At 41.2% G+C, this 18,334-nt stretch overlaps 1 pseudogene across 1 annotated transcript; it reads right to left on the minus strand.

The window, feature by feature from the left end:
• Positions 1-3,340: 3,340 nt before the first annotated feature.
• On the minus strand, positions 3,341-4,525 carry LOC311629493 (heterogeneous nuclear ribonucleoprotein A1-like; annotated as a pseudogene). The gene has a single exon. The product of its transcript is annotated as a heterogeneous nuclear ribonucleoprotein A1-like (transcript).
• Positions 4,526-18,334: the final 13,809 nt, after the last annotated feature.

Below are 18,334 nucleotides of genomic sequence, written 5' to 3' on the forward strand. Positions count from 1 at the left end.
CTTCAAAGTTGTGAAACTAGATGACTGGAAACAAAAACAAAAAAAAGGGGGGGGGAGTGTGGGGAAAGGATACTTCCATAAATTGGTAAGAATGATGCAAACCCGAAATACTTTAATTATTTCTCACCAGGAAAATCAGATAATGTCTCATTTTACAAGATGAAGTTGAAAATGTGTGAAAATGCAAAAGCTTTGCAAGATGATTTTTGTAGATTTTTTTACATTAATATTTTGGGAAGAAAGTAGTGTGGACTTTTTTTATTTCCAATATTTCTAGATAAACTTAAAAAATAGTTTATTTTAAAGTTAATGTTGGTTCTAAGATATGCATAGTTTCCTTTTGGGGCATTGATCAGCCAAATTATGCTAGACTTAACAAGAGAGAGTAAAAAAGCACCCTTCTATCAATATACAGAGATAGTCCACACGTACCTTCTGGAGTTGTTGGGAATTTAATTATTGCTAATAGGAAAACATAAAGTAGTATATGAGACCTGTAGCATGCTTTCTAAAATGAAAGAATAGGGTGAGTTTTGGAATGGGACATTACAATACAGCAACTTCTAAGGGTTTTTAAGCTATGATTCTGGAGAGCAAAATACTAAAAATGCCTTAAAGTTGAATTTGTTTTTCAATCCCCTTTATTTGCAAGATTTTAACATTTTGGACTCTTCCCACCTTGTTTGTCCAACTTTAAGGACAATGGTTATAATAAAGTATGACTCTAATCTGTGCTTTCAGTTTTCTCCACTTTCAGGATATTTAGATGTGTTGCTTCTCTCACCACTACATGAAGGTTCTTGCCCACTTGATTCCATTGAGCGGCATAGAGAACTGCATGTCTGTCTGCTTTGGCGATTTTTACCTTCAGGGTTCACATTGTGGGGTGTTTCTTCTATCTATCAGAAATAGCTTCAGTTCTATGTAATTGCGTTATTTAACGATACTATAAAACACAAAAGTTAAAATTAGCTTGAACAGCTAGATTACTTGTTAGGTTTCCTTGGTCTCTGTTTTTAATCCTCACCCGAGGAAATGTTTTTTAAATTGCTTTTTAGAGAGAGAAGAAGGGAGAAATACAAGATTGGTTGCCTCTGGACAGCTGATGGACGTCACAACCTAACTATGTGCCCTGCAGGGAAGCACAGCTGCAGCCTTTTGACGCACAGGATGATGCTCTAACCCAGTGTTTCCCAAACTTCCCTCATGATGAGAATCACCTAGTGGAGTTGTTAAACTACAGATTCCTGAATCCCAACTAAGAAGTGCTAAACTAGAATTTTTGGGAACATACTAGAGCACTAGTTAAGTATACAATTTTACCTATATGTTCCCAAAAATCCTAGTTTAGCACTTCTTAGTTGGGATTCAGGAATCTGTAGTTTAGCAACTCCACCAGGTGATTCTCATCATGGGAGAAGTTTGGGAAACACTGCAACCCACTGAGCCACCTGGCCTGGGAGAGTTAGGTTTTCTTGCACATTGAAGTTTTTACTAACAACTGAGAACTTTAAAAATTCACTCCAGGCAATTTTATTACCAGATGAAATTTCTCTGCTTTCAAAACACTTTCTATTCAATTATTTATTTTTCAATTCCTGGCACGACAGTTCCTCAATCATTGTTCTTTAAATCTGTGTTTAAATAGGAAGAGTCAATTTTACATTCATTGTTTTTGGACTTTTGGTCCATTTCTGACACTTTCTCAAAATATCAGGATTCTAATGATTTATTTAATTATTTTTTTTTTCCATTTCTCAAATGTGTATTCAACAGTTTAGCAACTCTGTATACAAATACATGAAAGCTGAAGCAGTTCATATTCATAGGACTTTAACTTTGTACACAGAACATTGCGTCTCAACAGAATGTTGAGTCAGATTGCTTCCTGACTAAATACAGTTCTCAACTTTACACCAAGGCAGTACCTTTCTACTCTGAACTTTACCTCTGTTCAAGCTATCACAGGGGCCGTGGCAACAGAGAGTGCAGTGTAACTCACATACCATTGGGAGGGATGTGATTTTGATGTTTATGCCACCACCTCAGAGAGAAGATTTAGTCCTCCTGGGCTGAGTTGAGTGTCCCCGTGAGGCCCAGATAGACACAGGCCTGTGGGAATACAAGCCTGGAGGGCTTCAGGAGGCAGCCCTTCCAGACCTCCCACCTTCCCCACCTCTACGGCCACACAGTGTTACTCTGTCAGCTATCCTCCTGCCTCTCACCTGTCCCGAGATGCCATCTCCTTTCAAATTTCTCATGTTTAGCCTGGGGGGGGGGGCTTATTTTCTGGAGATGCCTTATATTTCACTCAGAAGGAAACCTGTAAGTAGGTCTTATTTTCGGAGGAAGTCTTATTTTCGGGAAAACAAGGTAGATAGTCACAGCTGTTCCTATAGTAGGGTTCTCCCTACTTGACTTGTCCTCAAACTACATATGGTCTCTGGGAGTGGTGACACACGCTCTCATAATGGACTAAGGGAGCTTTATACCTACACAGGGTCTTATATGTCACAGGACCTCACAAGGTCTGTACTTCCCGTGACATAGAGCTGGTACTCACTACTTCCCTCTGTTCCACATAGGCCTCCCTCACTTTTCTAAAGTTGAGGTTTGTGCCCTGGCATGGGCATGGTCATACAGGCATGGAAGGCAGTACACAGGCTGCCAACTGTCTTTCAATAGAGACTAAAACCTGATGGGTATTTTTCCTTGCCCATTTGGGCACCTGCCCTTTTGGCAACTGCCAAATCTGTAAGAGAATTAAAGATTAATATAACATATTAACATAATGAAGTACAATACTGGCACTGTGGCCACTTCAGGCAGCCAAATTTTCATCTATTAAACATGACATGTGGTAGCGCTATACAAACATCTCAGGGAGGTGACTAAAGTCTATTCATACACAAAGCAAAATTTTTCTTGTTTCTCTGGAGTTGTGTCCATGAAGATGCAGGTATCACCTAAGTCTATTACACAGTTTTTTGCAGGCACTGTCAGCTGCAGTTGAAGTGCTGAAGTTTTAACCCTTTCAGCACAGTAGCAAGTGGGAAACTTGACCAACTTCATCCCTGACCACTTTTACATATCCCAGGGCCTATTGCTTGTCTCCTTTTTTTTTTTTTTTTTTTTTTAAACACACACATTTATTCAGCGTCATGATCAGACTATTACATTTAGCAATCAACAGCATGGATGCAAAAAAAAAAAAAAAAATCTACATTAAAACCCTTGGTTGGAATGCTTTACACTTTCCACAGAACAGAAACTAAAATAACCTGTTATACAATTAGTCACAAGTACAATCCTCGAGTTTTTTTGCCCATTCACATGAGTATTGTCTAACACATGTCTTCTTTGTAGCAGCTAGGCCCTGCCACCACTGTGCTTGGCTGAGTTCACAAATCTGTTGTAACCTGTAGCTTCCCTGTCACTTCTCTGGCTCTCCTCTCCTGCTAAGCTTTGTTTCCTGGCAGTAATTAAAACCTTCTGCCACTGCCATAGCTACTGCTGCTGCTGGAACCGCCATAGCCACCTTGGTTTCGTGGTTTGGCAAAGTATTGCCCTCCACCACCATAAGGGCCAGAGCTTCTGCCTCCAAAGTTTCCTCCTTTCATGGGCCCCAAATTTGAAGATTGATTGTTGTAATTGCCAAAATCATTGTAGCTTCCACCATCTCCAAAATTGCTTCCATCATTACCAAATCCGTTATAGCCATCCCCACTGCCACCATATCCACCGCCACCACGGCTGCCACCAAAGCCACCTCGACCACCACTGAAGTTTCCTCCACGACCAAAGTTGTCATTTCCACCAAAACCACCTCCACGACCACCTCCGAAGTTTCCAGAACCACTTCGACCCCTTTGGCTGGACGAAGCACTAGCTTATCTCTTGCTTAGATAGGGCTTTCCTTACTTCACAGTTGTGGCCATTCACAGTATGGTATTTCTGAATGACAATCTTGTCCACAGAGTCATGGTCATCAAAGGTTACAAAAGCAAAGCCCCTCTTTTTGCCACTGCCTCGGTCAGTCATGATTTCAATCACTTCTATTTTCCCATACTGTTCAAAATAATCTCTGAAGTGATGTTCTTCAGTGTCTTCCTTAATACCACCGACAAAAATCTTTTTCACAGTTAAGTGGGCACCAGGTCTTTGAGAATCTTCTCTTGACACAGCCCTCTTTGGTTCCACAACTCTCCCGTCCACCTTGTGTGGCCTTGAGTTCATGGCTGTGTCCACCTCCTCCACAGTGGCATAGGTGACGAACCCAAAGCCTCTGGAGCTCTTGGTGTTCAGATCTCTCATCACCACACAGTCCGTGAGCGTTCCCCATTGCTCAAAATGGCTCCTCAGACTCTCATCGGTTGTTTCAAAGCTCAAACCACCGATAAAGAGCTTCCTCAGCTGCTCCGGCTCTTTGGGAGACTCAGACTTAGACATGATGCTTGCAACAGGGGGGATTCAAACGATGCTCACTCCGCGACGTTCACCAGCAGAAAGGAGTGATCCAAGGAACGTATCTCTGCTTTTCTCCTTTTAACCAGCAAGCCAAATGCTTAAGTTTTTTATTATGTGTTGGAAAACACTCATAACTCACTGGGCAGAAACCTGGGTGTCAGGCTGAGAAGGAAAACCCGTATTTTGTTTAAAAAAAAAAAAAAATCTGCTGTTTGGAATTTTCTGCTGTTTTTCTTAGACGGCCTCTTATTCTAAAAATGTTTGCTTTCAGCTTCTTCACTGATACTTCCCCTAGGGCAATGGAAGCTAAAGAGAAAATAAACAAATGGGACTACATAAAAATAAAAAGCTTTTTTACAGCAAAAGAAACTATGAACAAAACAACAAGAAAGCCCACTGTATGGGAGAACATATATATTTGCAAATGCTATCACTGATAAAGGTTTAATCTCCAACATCTACAGATAGCTTATACAACTAAATAAAAGGAAAATAAATGATCCAATTAAAAAATGGGCAATGGACCTAAATAGAATATTTTTAAAAGAAGACAGAAGTAAGGCCAAGAGGCACATGAAAACATGCTCAAAGTCACTAATTATTCGAGATGTGCAAATCAAAACAACAATGCTGTTCCATCTCACACCAGTCAGAATGGCCAACATCAACAAATCAACAAACGACAAGTGTTGGCGAGGTTGCGGAGAAAAAGGAACCCTCGTGCACTGCTGGTGGGAATGCAGAACAATATGGAGTTTCCTCAAAAAACTGAAAATGGAACTCCCATTTGACCCAGTAATCCCACTCCTAGGATTATATCCCAAGAAACTAGAAACACCAATCAGAAAGGATATATGCACCCCTATGTTCATAGCAGCACAACCTACAATAGCCAGAATTTGGAAACAGCCTAGGTGCCCGTCGTCAGCAGATGATTGGATCCAAAAACAATGGTACATCTACACAATGGAATACTATGCTGCCATAAAAAAGAAGGAATTCTCATCATTTGCAGCACCTGGATGAAATTGGAGAACATCATGCTGAGTGAAATAAGCCAATCAATGAAAGAGAAACACCACATGACCTCACTCATTTGTGGATGATAAAGAACATTATAAACTGATGAACCAAGGGATGGATATAGAGACAGTAAAGCAACAGGCAGACTGTCAAATTACAGTGGGGAGGGGAGGAAGATCTGGGGGCGATAATAGATCAACTGAAGGACTTATATACATACATATAAGTACAACCAATGGACACAAAACTCTGGGGAGGGAGAGTATGTATGGAGGGGGGGGGCCATGGTAAAATATGTACACAGATAATAATTTAATAAAAAAAATAAAAGAAAAAAAATAAACTTAAACTGTGAAAAAAAATAATAATAAAAAAAATGTTTGCTTTCTAGCCTGCTTGTAAAACGAGGATCATAAAATTAGCTGTCTGACCTTTTAGGTGAAGACTAGGTATGCCCATCAATTTAGCTGTGTTTGTTTCCAAGACAGCAGAGAGATAACCACTAATTGCACAGAGAGCTGGCTCCTTAATAAAAAGGGAAGCTCTGCTTGTAGCTTTGCTTAGATTTTGAATTCATTTTCTCTAGGCCCATTGCACGATGAATAAAGTAAGTCTCCAGGCAGTAGGACTTGACTCTTTCTCTCTCTCTTTTTTTTTCTTCTTAGTTTTTATCTTTCCTTCTCTTCCCCTCTCCTGGCAAGAAGAGATAAGAGCCAGTAACTAATAGGCGAGCAATAAATCTCCTTGAAATTTTTATGACTTTACAGCATGTTTTGCAAATAGTGAACTTTAGAACTCATTTTTTTTCCTCTTGCCTTTTCTTATAAGTAGTTTGGAACGTGCCTGGGTTGTAATCTTTACAAATTTCGAACTTTTAAATTAATCTTAGAATTTTAAAATTTAACCCAACATAGCAAAATCATAAATCAGGGAAGAGCAAATTAAAGTCTCTATTTTATAGATAGAAACCTCCCTAGCTAAGAGTTCTTTGGTGAGCTAATACTTAAAAAGAAAGAGAAGGATGGTTAATGTCATTCTGCAGTCTCTTTTACAGTTCAGTCCTTCTGGGCTTCTCCCCCCCCCCCCCGCCAAAAAAAAAAAAAAAAAAAAAAAAAGCTGGGCTGGATTGCCCCAAATAAATTAAACGAAGAGACAAAAACATCAACAAATACTCTTATGTTTTAAGCCAGACATCTCTCTTTGTTAACAAAGGCCCACAAAGGCACAGGACAATACAAAGCAGCTCTCACATTTATATTTACATATCAGTCAATCCAAGCCACTTCTCCTGCCCCCAAAGGCAGGCTTGAACTCGGACTGCACTTCAGCAGACATATGCTCAGAAGTTAAACAGTTAATCGGATTCCTGCCCAACTCTCCTAACAAAAACAGACTTGGGGGGCCTAACAGAAACAGATGTGGGCACGCTCCCCCTCCCCAACCCATGCCCCAGGAACAGGATTCTTGACTGACCTCTTGGTGAGAAACTATCAGAGAAGTTATGACTGCATCCAGTCTTTCTTCTGAGTAGTAAAATGACCAGTCATACAAATAAGCGAGCAGGAAAATGAACTTGAATTTACTTAATCAAGTTTACTCACCTCCCCAGGTTTGTTGTTGTTATGTTGTTTGTTTGTTTGTTTGTTTGTTTTGTTTTTGTGTTTTTTTTACTCCAAAAGAATGCAGGGGCATGTCAGGCATCCTCCTTCTGGCTGCCAGAACCACAAAGAGTGTCTCTTGGGACTGGCAGCCCTTGGCATCTGAGACTGAGTGCTGGTAAGTGCCATTTCCCCTTATGGGCCACCAAATGTTATACTGTAAATCATCAAGCCTACATAAGACACCTTAATCAATAAGCCAAATTAATTTGCAGGGTTTTTTTTAATTTTATTTTTATTTTTTATTACGCTAGCACTAGCAGGCTCAGGGTAGAAAATATCTGTCAAATTCGGGGCCCCAGCATGGTGGAAGTCTTTCCTATTTATACTTTTTCCAGCTCTTTGTCTTCCAAATTTGGAACAAAACTTCCGGACTTTTTGAGAAAAAAGTTCTGTATGCTGGGACAAAGCTGTGAGACCATACCTCAAGGCCTGGCCTGGTGCCATCACTGACAACTCTATCTGGGGCATAGTTTATGGATTCTCGGGAATAGGAGTAGTCTTATTTTTCCTTATTATTTAAGCAAGCAAGCATTTACAGAAGCCAAAATAGCAGGGTTAAAATTTTAAAATTTCAAACAGCAGTTTTTACACAAGATGGAGGTTATTATGCTTCAGTTTCAGCACATATTGGAGATAAAGGTCATAGTATAGTGAATGCAGCTTCATCTATTTAGTGGGATATTTTCTCAGGGCATTTGAATTGTTTAATGTCTTCATTTGTCTCGACAGGAATCCTCCCTCAGCAATCCGCAGAGGGGCTTGGCACCGACCTTCAAAGAGGACATGAAACTTCTCTTTATAGTCCTTTGTCCAGGACCACTTTCCTTAAGTCCAACTGAAAGCCTCTGAAATTAGCTTTTCTTAGAGATACGGGATTTTTGGACTGGAAACAGGTGGTGTTCCCCTGGGCAGGATGGTTCCCAGATTCTTGTCCAGTGGAGTCCAAGAATGACACCAGGGATGAAAGGTGGTATAGCAAAGGTGGGAATTTATTGAGAAACAATCATAGACTCTCACGAGGGGAGGGGGAAAGAGTCCCACTGAGTCCCCTTTCCCTATAATTTATAAAGGCTACAGATCCTTGTGCCTTGAAATTGTTACAGAAAACTGAAGAAAACAAGCAATACCAGAGAGATGGAGTTACATTTATTACGCACGGGTCCAGAGGAAAATGTCTCTCAAATTCTAGGCCCCAGCATGCAGGAATTCTCCCTAGTTATATGATTTTACCTTCTTTGTCTCCCAAATATGGAGTGTTTCTAGCCCGTTTTGCAAGTTCTTAAAGAGCCCGTATGTGCAGAGGCCTAGCCTGGCGCCAGCACTGAAAACCTTATCTGGGGAAAGTTTAATGGCCTTTAATGAAGTGGGAGTAGTCTTAGCAAGCAAGAATTTACAGAAGCCAATTAGCAGTGTTAAAATTTCAAACAGCAGTATTCATATCAGATGGATGCTTTAATGTGAGCATTGTAGTTAAAGGGACACATCAGAGGAGACCCTGTCTAGTCATGGGCTGTCTTGGAGAGCTGCCTGAAGGAGGTGATCCCATAGCATTATACTGAAGGACAGGTGGAGATTTGTAAGCCAGACAGAGGAACGTTCCAGGGGTGTGAAGGAGCATAGTTTACGTGGGGAACTGTAAATAGTCCAATGCAGTTAGAAGGAATAGAGAGCACAAGAAACAATTCTCAAGAGGTGGATGGTAAAGGGGCTGCATACTAAGGAGACTGAACTTCTTGAGGGCGCTGGGAAGCCAGTGCAGGACTAAATGGGAAGTCCTTGTTTGGGAAGGATAGTCCAACTGCTGTGTGGGTATAGATTGGAAGAGGGTAAAGATTGGAGACCTGGACACTAGTTGGAAAGCTTCTGACCTTGGAAAAGATGTGATGGCGAGAAAGGGCATGTAATAAAGAATAGAGCCACAGTAGTCCTAATAATTATTCACTTTACTAACTATAAATATGCTTTCTTACAGACCCTGGGAAACTGGAGGATGGAACAAGGCTGAAAAAAGATTAGATGCCTCGATGGGTCCATTACTCAGAAAAGAAATACATTTTGAGAACAGACCAAGGATAGGACACACTTTCATTTGGTTGCTGGGCTCAGACCATGATACCCTCTGGGAGTTTTTCTCGGGAACGCTGACCATTCTCTGGTCCCAGGAACTGGCTGAGCTGTTTATAACATCATAGAAGTTTAGCCACCTTGTTATCAGACTTCGAGGCCCCACTACTATTAATTACTATACCTTTATACCTCCTCTTTCCATGTTACACTTGCAGCTCACAGCTGCATGTAGTTATCTTCTCCCCCTGTGTGTATATGATCAGCCAACTGGCAGGGGAGTCAAAGCAGAATTTTCAGGGTGACAGACAGCTTTCCCTATACTGCCAGCATTATTGGAATACTGCTCATATATGATTCAACACTGTGTCTGCTTAATTTGGTTCAAGAAGTGACAGGCAGCCTCGGACCCATTGTGTCCGGTTTCAGATGTACACATGTTTTAGCTATGTGTTGAAAAGACTATGCTTTCTCCTTCCATTACCTTGGCACCTTTATAGGTAATTAATTGACAATACACATACCCATCTGTTCCTGGAATCTATTCTGCTCAATTGGTCTATATGTCTACTTTTTCATTCTATTGCAGTCTTAATTACTGTACCTTTATAGTAGGTCTTGAAATAAGGTAGTTTGAATTCTCCAATTGGCTGTTTTTCAAAATTGTTTTCACTATTCCAACTACTTTGCTTGTCCATATAAATTTTAGAACCAGTTTGTCAATTTATTTACTTTATAATAACATAAATTTTAATGCAAACAAAATGTTCATATTCTAATTTTATGCTTATAACAAAATCAATATTTCTGCATTTTCAAAATTCCATCTTGATTTAGTCTATAAGTCTCTATTACAAGGATTAAGTAAACAAGAATCAATAAACAAGGAATCACTTGATACTGCAAAGCTATTAAGTAGTTTAGAGGAGGAGAGGGAGGTAAACTATGTAGCAAAAGGGGAGTAATATATATAATGTAATGATAGGTCATATTTGTGCATGCACACACACAAACACATATATATGGACATAGTTTAGGACATAAAGGCAATGAGGTAAGCAATTAAGAAAGACCCTCTTCTGAATTAAAATTGCAACCTAAATTCTCTAATAGGAAAAACAAAATGTATTTTAAAGAGACAAAATTTCAGACATGACTATGATTGACTTGCTGTTTTATGCCTGGCCAGCATAGCTTAGTGGTTAAGCATCAACAGGGCACATGCTTGGGTTGCAGGGTCCATCCCTGCTGTGAGGCATGCAAGAGGCAGCTTATAGATGATTCTCTCATAATTGATCTCTCTCTCTCTCTCTCTCTCTCTCTCTCTCTCTCTCTTTCTCTCCCTCCCTCCCTCTCTCCCTCCCTCCCTCCCTCCCTCCCTCCCTCCCTCCCTCCCTCCCTTTCTCTCTGAAATCAATAAACATAGATTTAAAAAAGAAAAGGAAAATGCAAAACTAAAAAAAGAAACAAAATATTTAGAGACAAATATAAACATATATGCAAGTATTTTTATTGATTTCAGAGAGGAATCACTAAGCCATGCTGGCCAGGCAATATTATATTTCTTAATACAATAATAAAGGATGTTGCTTTTTGTAATTCAATTTCTGATTGTTTTATTGTTAGTATATAAAAATACCATTGATCTTTTAAAGATTGATTTTGTATTTCGTGTTCATATTAAGCTCACATATTAGTTTTATTAGTTTAAACATTGTTTTGGGGTTCAGTTGGTGTGACTCAGTGACTGAGCATCAACCCATGAACCAAGAGGTCACTGGTTGGAGTCCCAGTCAGGGCACATGCCTGGGTTGCAGGCTCAATCTCTAGTAGGAGGCATTCAGGAGGCAGCTGATGGATGATGTTTTTCTCTCATAGCTGTTTCTATCTCTTGTTTCCTTTCCCTTTCTCTCTTTCTAAAAATAAGCAAAAAGCATATTTAAAAAAAATTGTTTATGGAACTTACTGTATTCAGAACATGCAATCTGTGAATAGAATCCGAGTTATCTGTTTCTTCTAGGCATTATATAAAAAGATTTTGCTTTTTATCCATTCTATCTCTGCCCTTTGGTTTGATTTTATTGAATTTTTATTTATTTATTTACTTATTTATTTTTTAGAGAAAGAGGAAAGAAAGGGAGGGAGAGAGAAATATTGATTGGTTGTCTCCCAAATGCACCTTGTCTGGGGACTGAGCCCGAAACCTGGGCATATGCTCTGACCTGGAATTGAACTGGTGACCTTTCAGTGCACAATGACTATGCTCAATAAACAGGGCTCTGCCTTTAAACAGACTGTCTAAATCATTCACATCTAATGTGATTAACATGCTTGGGCTTAAATCCACTATTTTGCTATTTGTTTTCTATTTTTCTCATCTGTTCTTTATTATTTTTTTTTCTTTCTCTGTTTTCTTTGTATTAACACTCCATTAGTTGTATATTTATTATTGTCTTATTAGCTTACATCTTTTAATCTTTTTCTGTGTGTGGTTCCTCTAGATTTTAAAATATTAACCTTCTAGGGCCTGTACTGAATCCACAAAGATTCTTCTGCTGCTCCACAAAGATTCTTCACTGCCTGGTTAGAACTCAAACATGTCATAGCTCAAACATGTCGTCTCTGGGAACTCTTCAACTGATAGCTCCCTCATCTTATTTGTGTGGCACTGTGGAGTTTCACACTTCAGTATTTAGTCACATAGTCAAGAGGACTCCTATGCACATTACTGGGACTCTTACTACTAGCTCCTGCTTCCTGGGACCTGCCATACAATATCCAGCTTCCTTAGCCTTCTGGTGCTATGATTTCAATCTGCTTAACTCGTGAGACTGATGTGTTCTGCTTGGTTGTCCCTCCCTGCACCTCAGAAAAGCCAGATTTTCCAACTGTTGGGCTCCCCTGGCAAAACAAGTTATAAACATCAGCTGGCAGACCATTGGCACTCATATTCCTGATGTTTGCTGCACCATAACTTACAGCATAGTCCTTGAACTTCTAGGCTGGATGTGGGAAGGAGTTTACTCCTGGAGTGAGGGGCTTCCAGGTCCAGCTATCATTACTTCTATGTCCTTGTTTCAAAAAAGGTTGCTCCCATTTTAGTGTCAGGGAAATATTTAAGGATCCAGCCCTGCAAAAGCAAATTTCAGAATTCTTAGGCTTGTTCCTAGAAGCATGACCTAAAAAAAAAAAAAAAAAAAAAAATTAAAACAGGAGCAGTGTTTGCATGTAAGAGACATTCAGCAAATATTTGCTGAACTGAATCCTGTTAGGACATGTGATTATAGCCTCACCTAGGCTAACACCACCTTTTGGCAAATGTTACCCGACTCTTATGAATGATAAAAAAAGGTTGGCAGTTTCCCAGGAGGAAGTTTTAACGTTCTCTAGTTACCTCACTCAGTCCACACCCTTACACTTAAGAAATCCAATGTTGGTGATTGATGAGAGGGAGGGAGGGAGGGAGAGAGAGAGAGAGAGATCTATGGGTTGCCTCCAATATGCACCCCAGGTGGAAAAAAAAAAAAAAAGAAAAGAAAAGAAATCCAATGTTCTGGCTGTATCTGCAGGGAATACAGAAGAAGGCTGCATTCAGCATTGCCAATTTAAGACACTGGGCCAGCGGCAGTTGGGTTGACTAATGATACTGCTGGCCCTCAGACCCTTTTTAACCCTTCATTGAGGTCGCAGCTGGGAGGGCTTCCCTCTGTGCCCTGGCTTCCCTGTCTGCTGATGGCCAACTGGATTTGGGAATTGGGAGGCACTGAGGGAGGAATAGAAATGGAGGAAGGTGTCAGGTGTTTTTCCCTCCTTTTTTTGAGAGAGGCAACAGCAGTTTCTATCTTGTCAGTACTTCTAACTCTCACCCAGAGGGCCCACCATGCCTGCAGCCCCTGTCAGGGATGCCCCTACAAGCTCTAGGCTGAAACTGTCCTGTCCCTTCCTCTGTCTCAGCTACACTAGCAGCAAGCAATGGCTGTCTGTTTCTGCAAACCTCTGGGTGGCTACACCATTCCCGGGCTGGCTTCCCAGATGCTCCCACAATTTGAATACCAGTTCCCCACATTGCATTTCCCCCACAGGGGTCCTCAAACTTTTTAAAGCGGGGGCCAGATCACGGTCCCTCAGAGAGCTGGAGGGCGGGACTATATGAACTACTAATTCCTACTGTAACACCTCGGCTGCGCTCACTGCCCAAAAAACCTGGCGGGCGGGATCAGACTCCTCTGCGGGCCGCATGTGGCCCGCGGGCCGTAGTTTGAAGACCCCTGGCAGCTAGAAAATAGTCAGCATGGTTCCTTTCTTCCTAGCTGGCTCATGGCTGGAGCTGTGCCCTCAAAGTGTCTCCTGCAATTTTGAAATCTCCTTAGGGCTGTGGTCTCGCACGTGTTCACGTTGCCTTGTCATGGACGCTTGTCACGCCAGCCTGCTGTGCTGCTGTTTTCCTTGTGATTAGATATGTCACCCAGCGGGGCTCGGCTGTACCAGCTGAAAACTGGCGCTGCTGTCATCAATAGGGCCTTGAGGGGAGGGACGGAAATTGCTGTTACTCTGTTCCTGCGTGAGATGGGCCTGTCAGTTCCCCAGAGCTGAGCACAGCGTAGGATGCAAGTTTTAATAAGCATTTAGAAGTGGTTTGGAGTTCACAGACTCTCAGAACAGAGAATAAGAAAACTAGCCTTAGAGAGCGGCTATAGGGTTAAGCCTTCCTCTGACCTGTTGGCAGGGCCACAAATAAGTCCCAGCTTAGAGGGCACAGCCCTCTTAGCATAATTAAGCATGATCTTATGAGGCCCCTAAATCCTATCTGGGTAGCTAATGGGCTGTGGGAGGTGCAGCAAGTGCTGCCAAAACAAGTGAAACACACAACATTGTAACTATGGTGACCACTACCATGTTTACCTCTGGCTGTAAAATAAAGGCTCAGCTTGCCTTCTGGATCTCTTTCTGTGGCCTCAGCCAGGCACAGGGGATCCACCTAGACCCAGCTTATTATCTTTGTCGGTCTTTTCTTTAATCCTTCACCATCCCACCTCCCTACCTCCCAGCTCACCAAACTCTTGGCTGTGCTGGCCAGGCACACTAGCCAATGTGACTATGCCAATGTGACTAACCACATTCACTCCACAAATATTTCTCAAGCACCACCTACGTGCTGGGAGCCTCTCTGGGTGCAGGGGTTAGTGTTGGATGATGCAATATGCTTGAAAATATAAATGAGTAGGTAAGATCTCAGAGAGTGGCAATTGTGCTGAAGAAATTAAAACAGATAATGAGATGAAGAGGTGCTACTTTGAGTAGAGTGATCCAGCAGAGTAACCTCTCTGAGGAGGTGACCCTGGAACTGAGACCCAAGTGGGAGGAAGGATGGAGTCCCATGAAGCTTTGGGGGGTCCTCAGCTGGGGGTTCAAGTCTTGCATGACTCAGATGGTCTCCTTGCTGACAACTTGGCGCGGGCTTTGTCATAATGTTCCAGGGGCAGAGAGTGTGCATAAGGAGACCCCGTGTTGAGATGCAGCCTCTGCTTGCAACGGAAGACCTGAGAGAAGCAGTCAGAGGCCCAGAGCGGAAGGCCTTGGCTGTTGTGGGGCCTGCATGGGGAGTGAGGGTGAAAAGCAGCCACAGAACAGAGAAACAGGGAGCTGAGGATGACCCTGCCCCTCTGGGCCAGTGAGAAGGGGCATGAACTCAATCAGATTATTCAGGGGTCATGTTAACAGCCTGAAGGCTACCTTTTTTGTCTGTTCTGTTCATATGGGTGGTGGGGCCAAGTTGAAATGGGTTTTGAGTCTATCCGTGAAAGTTACTTTTTTTATTGTTTCACAATGGATTCCCACCTGTACAGGCAAGATTCTGTCTGTGCATGACATTTTATTCCCATGAAAGGTACATTCATATCTTTCTCATTACCCTGAGTCACTGTTTGCTTGGGAGAACTAACTAATCTCTGTCCTCTCTTCAGTTAAATCTCCTTTTAGAATAACTTGAACTGCATCCAATTCTTAGCTTTTGTTTCAATGATTGTTCTTTCCTTTCAGCAAGTTTCTTGAAAATAATCCTGCCTTTTCTCAGATGGTATTTGAGACTGAAGGGCTGGGAAAACTTTTCCTCTTGTGAGGTAACTGACTCAGCATGGAAAAGAAAAAAAAAATCCCTCATTCTATTGTCCTAGTTGCTGAGCCCTGAGAGAAAACTCAGCAAACATCTCCCTGATGCAGCTACAGGGTAATGCTGACAAATGGGATTAATCTGGGGTGTGTGTGTGTGTGTGTGTGTGTGTGTGTCTTAATTGGTCCCTTAAGGATTTGGGTATTGTTAGCAGTTGTCATTCAGTCCTGGCTTTCATGGGAAATAGAAGAAGGAGTAAGTGAGGGGGAGAAAAAATGTAGCAACATCCAGAAAAATGAGAAATGGTATGTTCTCAAAGGATGAGGAAGGTTAGGAGTCTGTTATACAGTTGAAGTATCAATGCCCTCACTTCATACTTAGCAAAGATCTGCACTCGTTACTTCTCTCAACCAGTGTTTCTCATCACACAACATGATCTTCATTCTCTATATTAATTAGTTTATTGTCTTACTATTGGAATGTCCTCTCCACAAAAGCAAAGATTATTTTGTCTTTTTCCCCCATAATGCCTATAACTGTGTCTTGCACATTATAGCTACCCAATTAAATATGTATTTTAATGAAGTACACTTTCATTCAATTATTGAATATTCAGACATCATTATAAAACCATATGAAAGCATTTCTAACACACTTGGGATAGGTTACCTGCCTTCTATCATATGGTCTCCTAGGAATCTTTATGTCCTATCTTCTTATGCTAAATTATAACTGCCATTTAACCTGTCTGCCTGTATTGGTTTCAAGTTACTAATTTTGCAATAATTTGTTATGTAGCATGGCACAGCTGAGCTGGATCCTCTACTGAGATTCCTCAATGTGTCAGCCAAAGCTGGGGTCACATCTGAAGGCTCAGCTGGGGAAAGGTCTGCTTGCAAGATGGTGATGGCCAGAATTCAGTTCCATGGGGGCTGTTTGCATGAAGGCCTCAGTTGCTTGCCGGCTGATATCCAAAAGATACCTACAAATTCTTGCCATGTAGGCCTTTCTAACATAGCCTCTTATTTTAAACAACTATACAAGCTGAGAAGCAATAAGGTTAACTTTTGAGAAATCTTAGAAAATAAGAGATGTATTATCTTTTCCATTGTAAAGGGAAGATGGGTTATTCAAACCATACTGTCAGGAGTGATATCAATTTCTAAAAATGTCTTAGTATGATGCCGAAACTGGTTTGGCTCAGTGGATAGAGCATCGGCCTGCTGACTGAAAGGTCCCGGGTTCGATTCCAGTCAAGAGCATGTACCTTGGTTGCAGGCACATCCCCAGTAGGGGGTGTGCAAGAGGCAGCTGATAGATGTTTCTAACTCTCTATCCCTCTCTCTTCCTCTCTGTAAAAAAAAATAATAATAATAAAATAAAATTATATATATATATTGTTAACAAAAGAAAACCATGAAACCTGTAAAGAATTTTTGTGAGTTTATTTGAGCCAAACTTTCGACATATGCCGGGAAGCAAAACCTCAACGGATTGAGATAATGCTCCGAAGAATGGTGGGGTTACTTTTCTCTATTTATACACTGAAATCAAAGGAGAGACATAGGTGGGTTACATGAAATTTATTGGTGATGGAGTAAGGAGGCGGGAGAAAGCAAAGCAGTGGGAAACTCCTGGGATTGGATAAAAAGTAAAATGATGGACAGGTACTCAAGTGAGTGCAGGAACAATTACCATGATAACAAAGGAATTTGAGGCATCTGTCCTGGCGCCCACCACATTTGGTTGTGCCCCAGGAGCTCTGGAAAAAAGGGAAGTTACAAGTTACCCAGACATCTCATAAATATGTTATCTTAGAAGCAAAAAGGCAAATGGGCTCAGTACAAAGATCGAAATTGATCTTTGGGAAAATATAGGCCTAGAACATGACTACCCACTATAACCTGTTTGTAGTAAGATATTTAATTTTCAAACCATCTTTTGTGGTTATTTTAGGTCTCTAACTTTTAAAGACTGCCACGCAGGCCTCCCCTGAGCTTGTCAGGTTAGCATGTGGCTCTTTTATTCATATATATATATATATATATATATATATATATATATATATATAAAATAAATGTTTTAGAATGATGTTTAAATTCAAGTTTTATGAGAACTTTTTAGCAGAGAAGTAGGGAGTTTAGGAGGCTGGAAGGACTTTACTAAGGAATAAATTGACACATAAGTTCCTGGGCTGCTGAATCAGGAAGTAAGAAGAAACAGTGTCTCAGCACTTTAAGGCATTTAGTGCAAAATACAGGTAAATAATGAAAGAGGGAGGATTAGGCAAATTGTAACCTGTTGAATGGTTTTCTCAAGACTATTAACATCAATAGAGAGCATTTTCTTGAGACCTGACACAGAATTTAGCCCTAATTTCACAACGAAAATATAGAAAGTACACACATCAAATGTATAGTTTGGATAAATACTGAGTACATGGAATACTGGAATCTGGTGGAATTCTGACTTTGACCAGCCAGAGAGATGGGTTGAAATAAGATACATTACAATGTTACATCCTGTGGTTGGCTGCAAAACACCACTGCACAAATAAACACAGCATGGCAGAATGGTAGCATTAAGCACAGTAACACTAAGGATGCTCTCGCCTTTATCTAGCAGAAATTACTTGTTTGTTGAGAGTGTAATTTCACAAATGGAGTTTTCTGAATGGCATTAATAGACAATAACACTGTGACTGTTACGCCCAGACTTCGTGATTCCCAAGGACCACCAGGGAGCCCAGTCTGATGCAATAAACAAAAGAGCCTTTTCCATGCTAGCATGGGCTCTGTCCCACTCATGCCGGAAGCATGGCAGAAGAGAGAGCGAATTTCGCCCAGTCCAGGGGTTTTACTCAGGTCGGTGGTGATGTCACTGCCTCGGCTAACCCTGATTGGTTGGGTGAGGGCTAGGAATAACTCCGCCCTGTAGGGCGGAGTTGGGAGCTCATCCTCGCCCTGCCCTGCCCTCTCATGACAATGTGAGAACACATGGGAGAGAGTGA

The sequence above is a fragment of the Pipistrellus hanaki genome (genome assembly GCF_964339955.1).
Source record: "Pipistrellus hanaki genome assembly, chromosome: 1".
Lineage (NCBI taxonomy): Eukaryota > Metazoa > Chordata > Mammalia > Chiroptera > Vespertilionidae > Pipistrellus > Pipistrellus hanaki.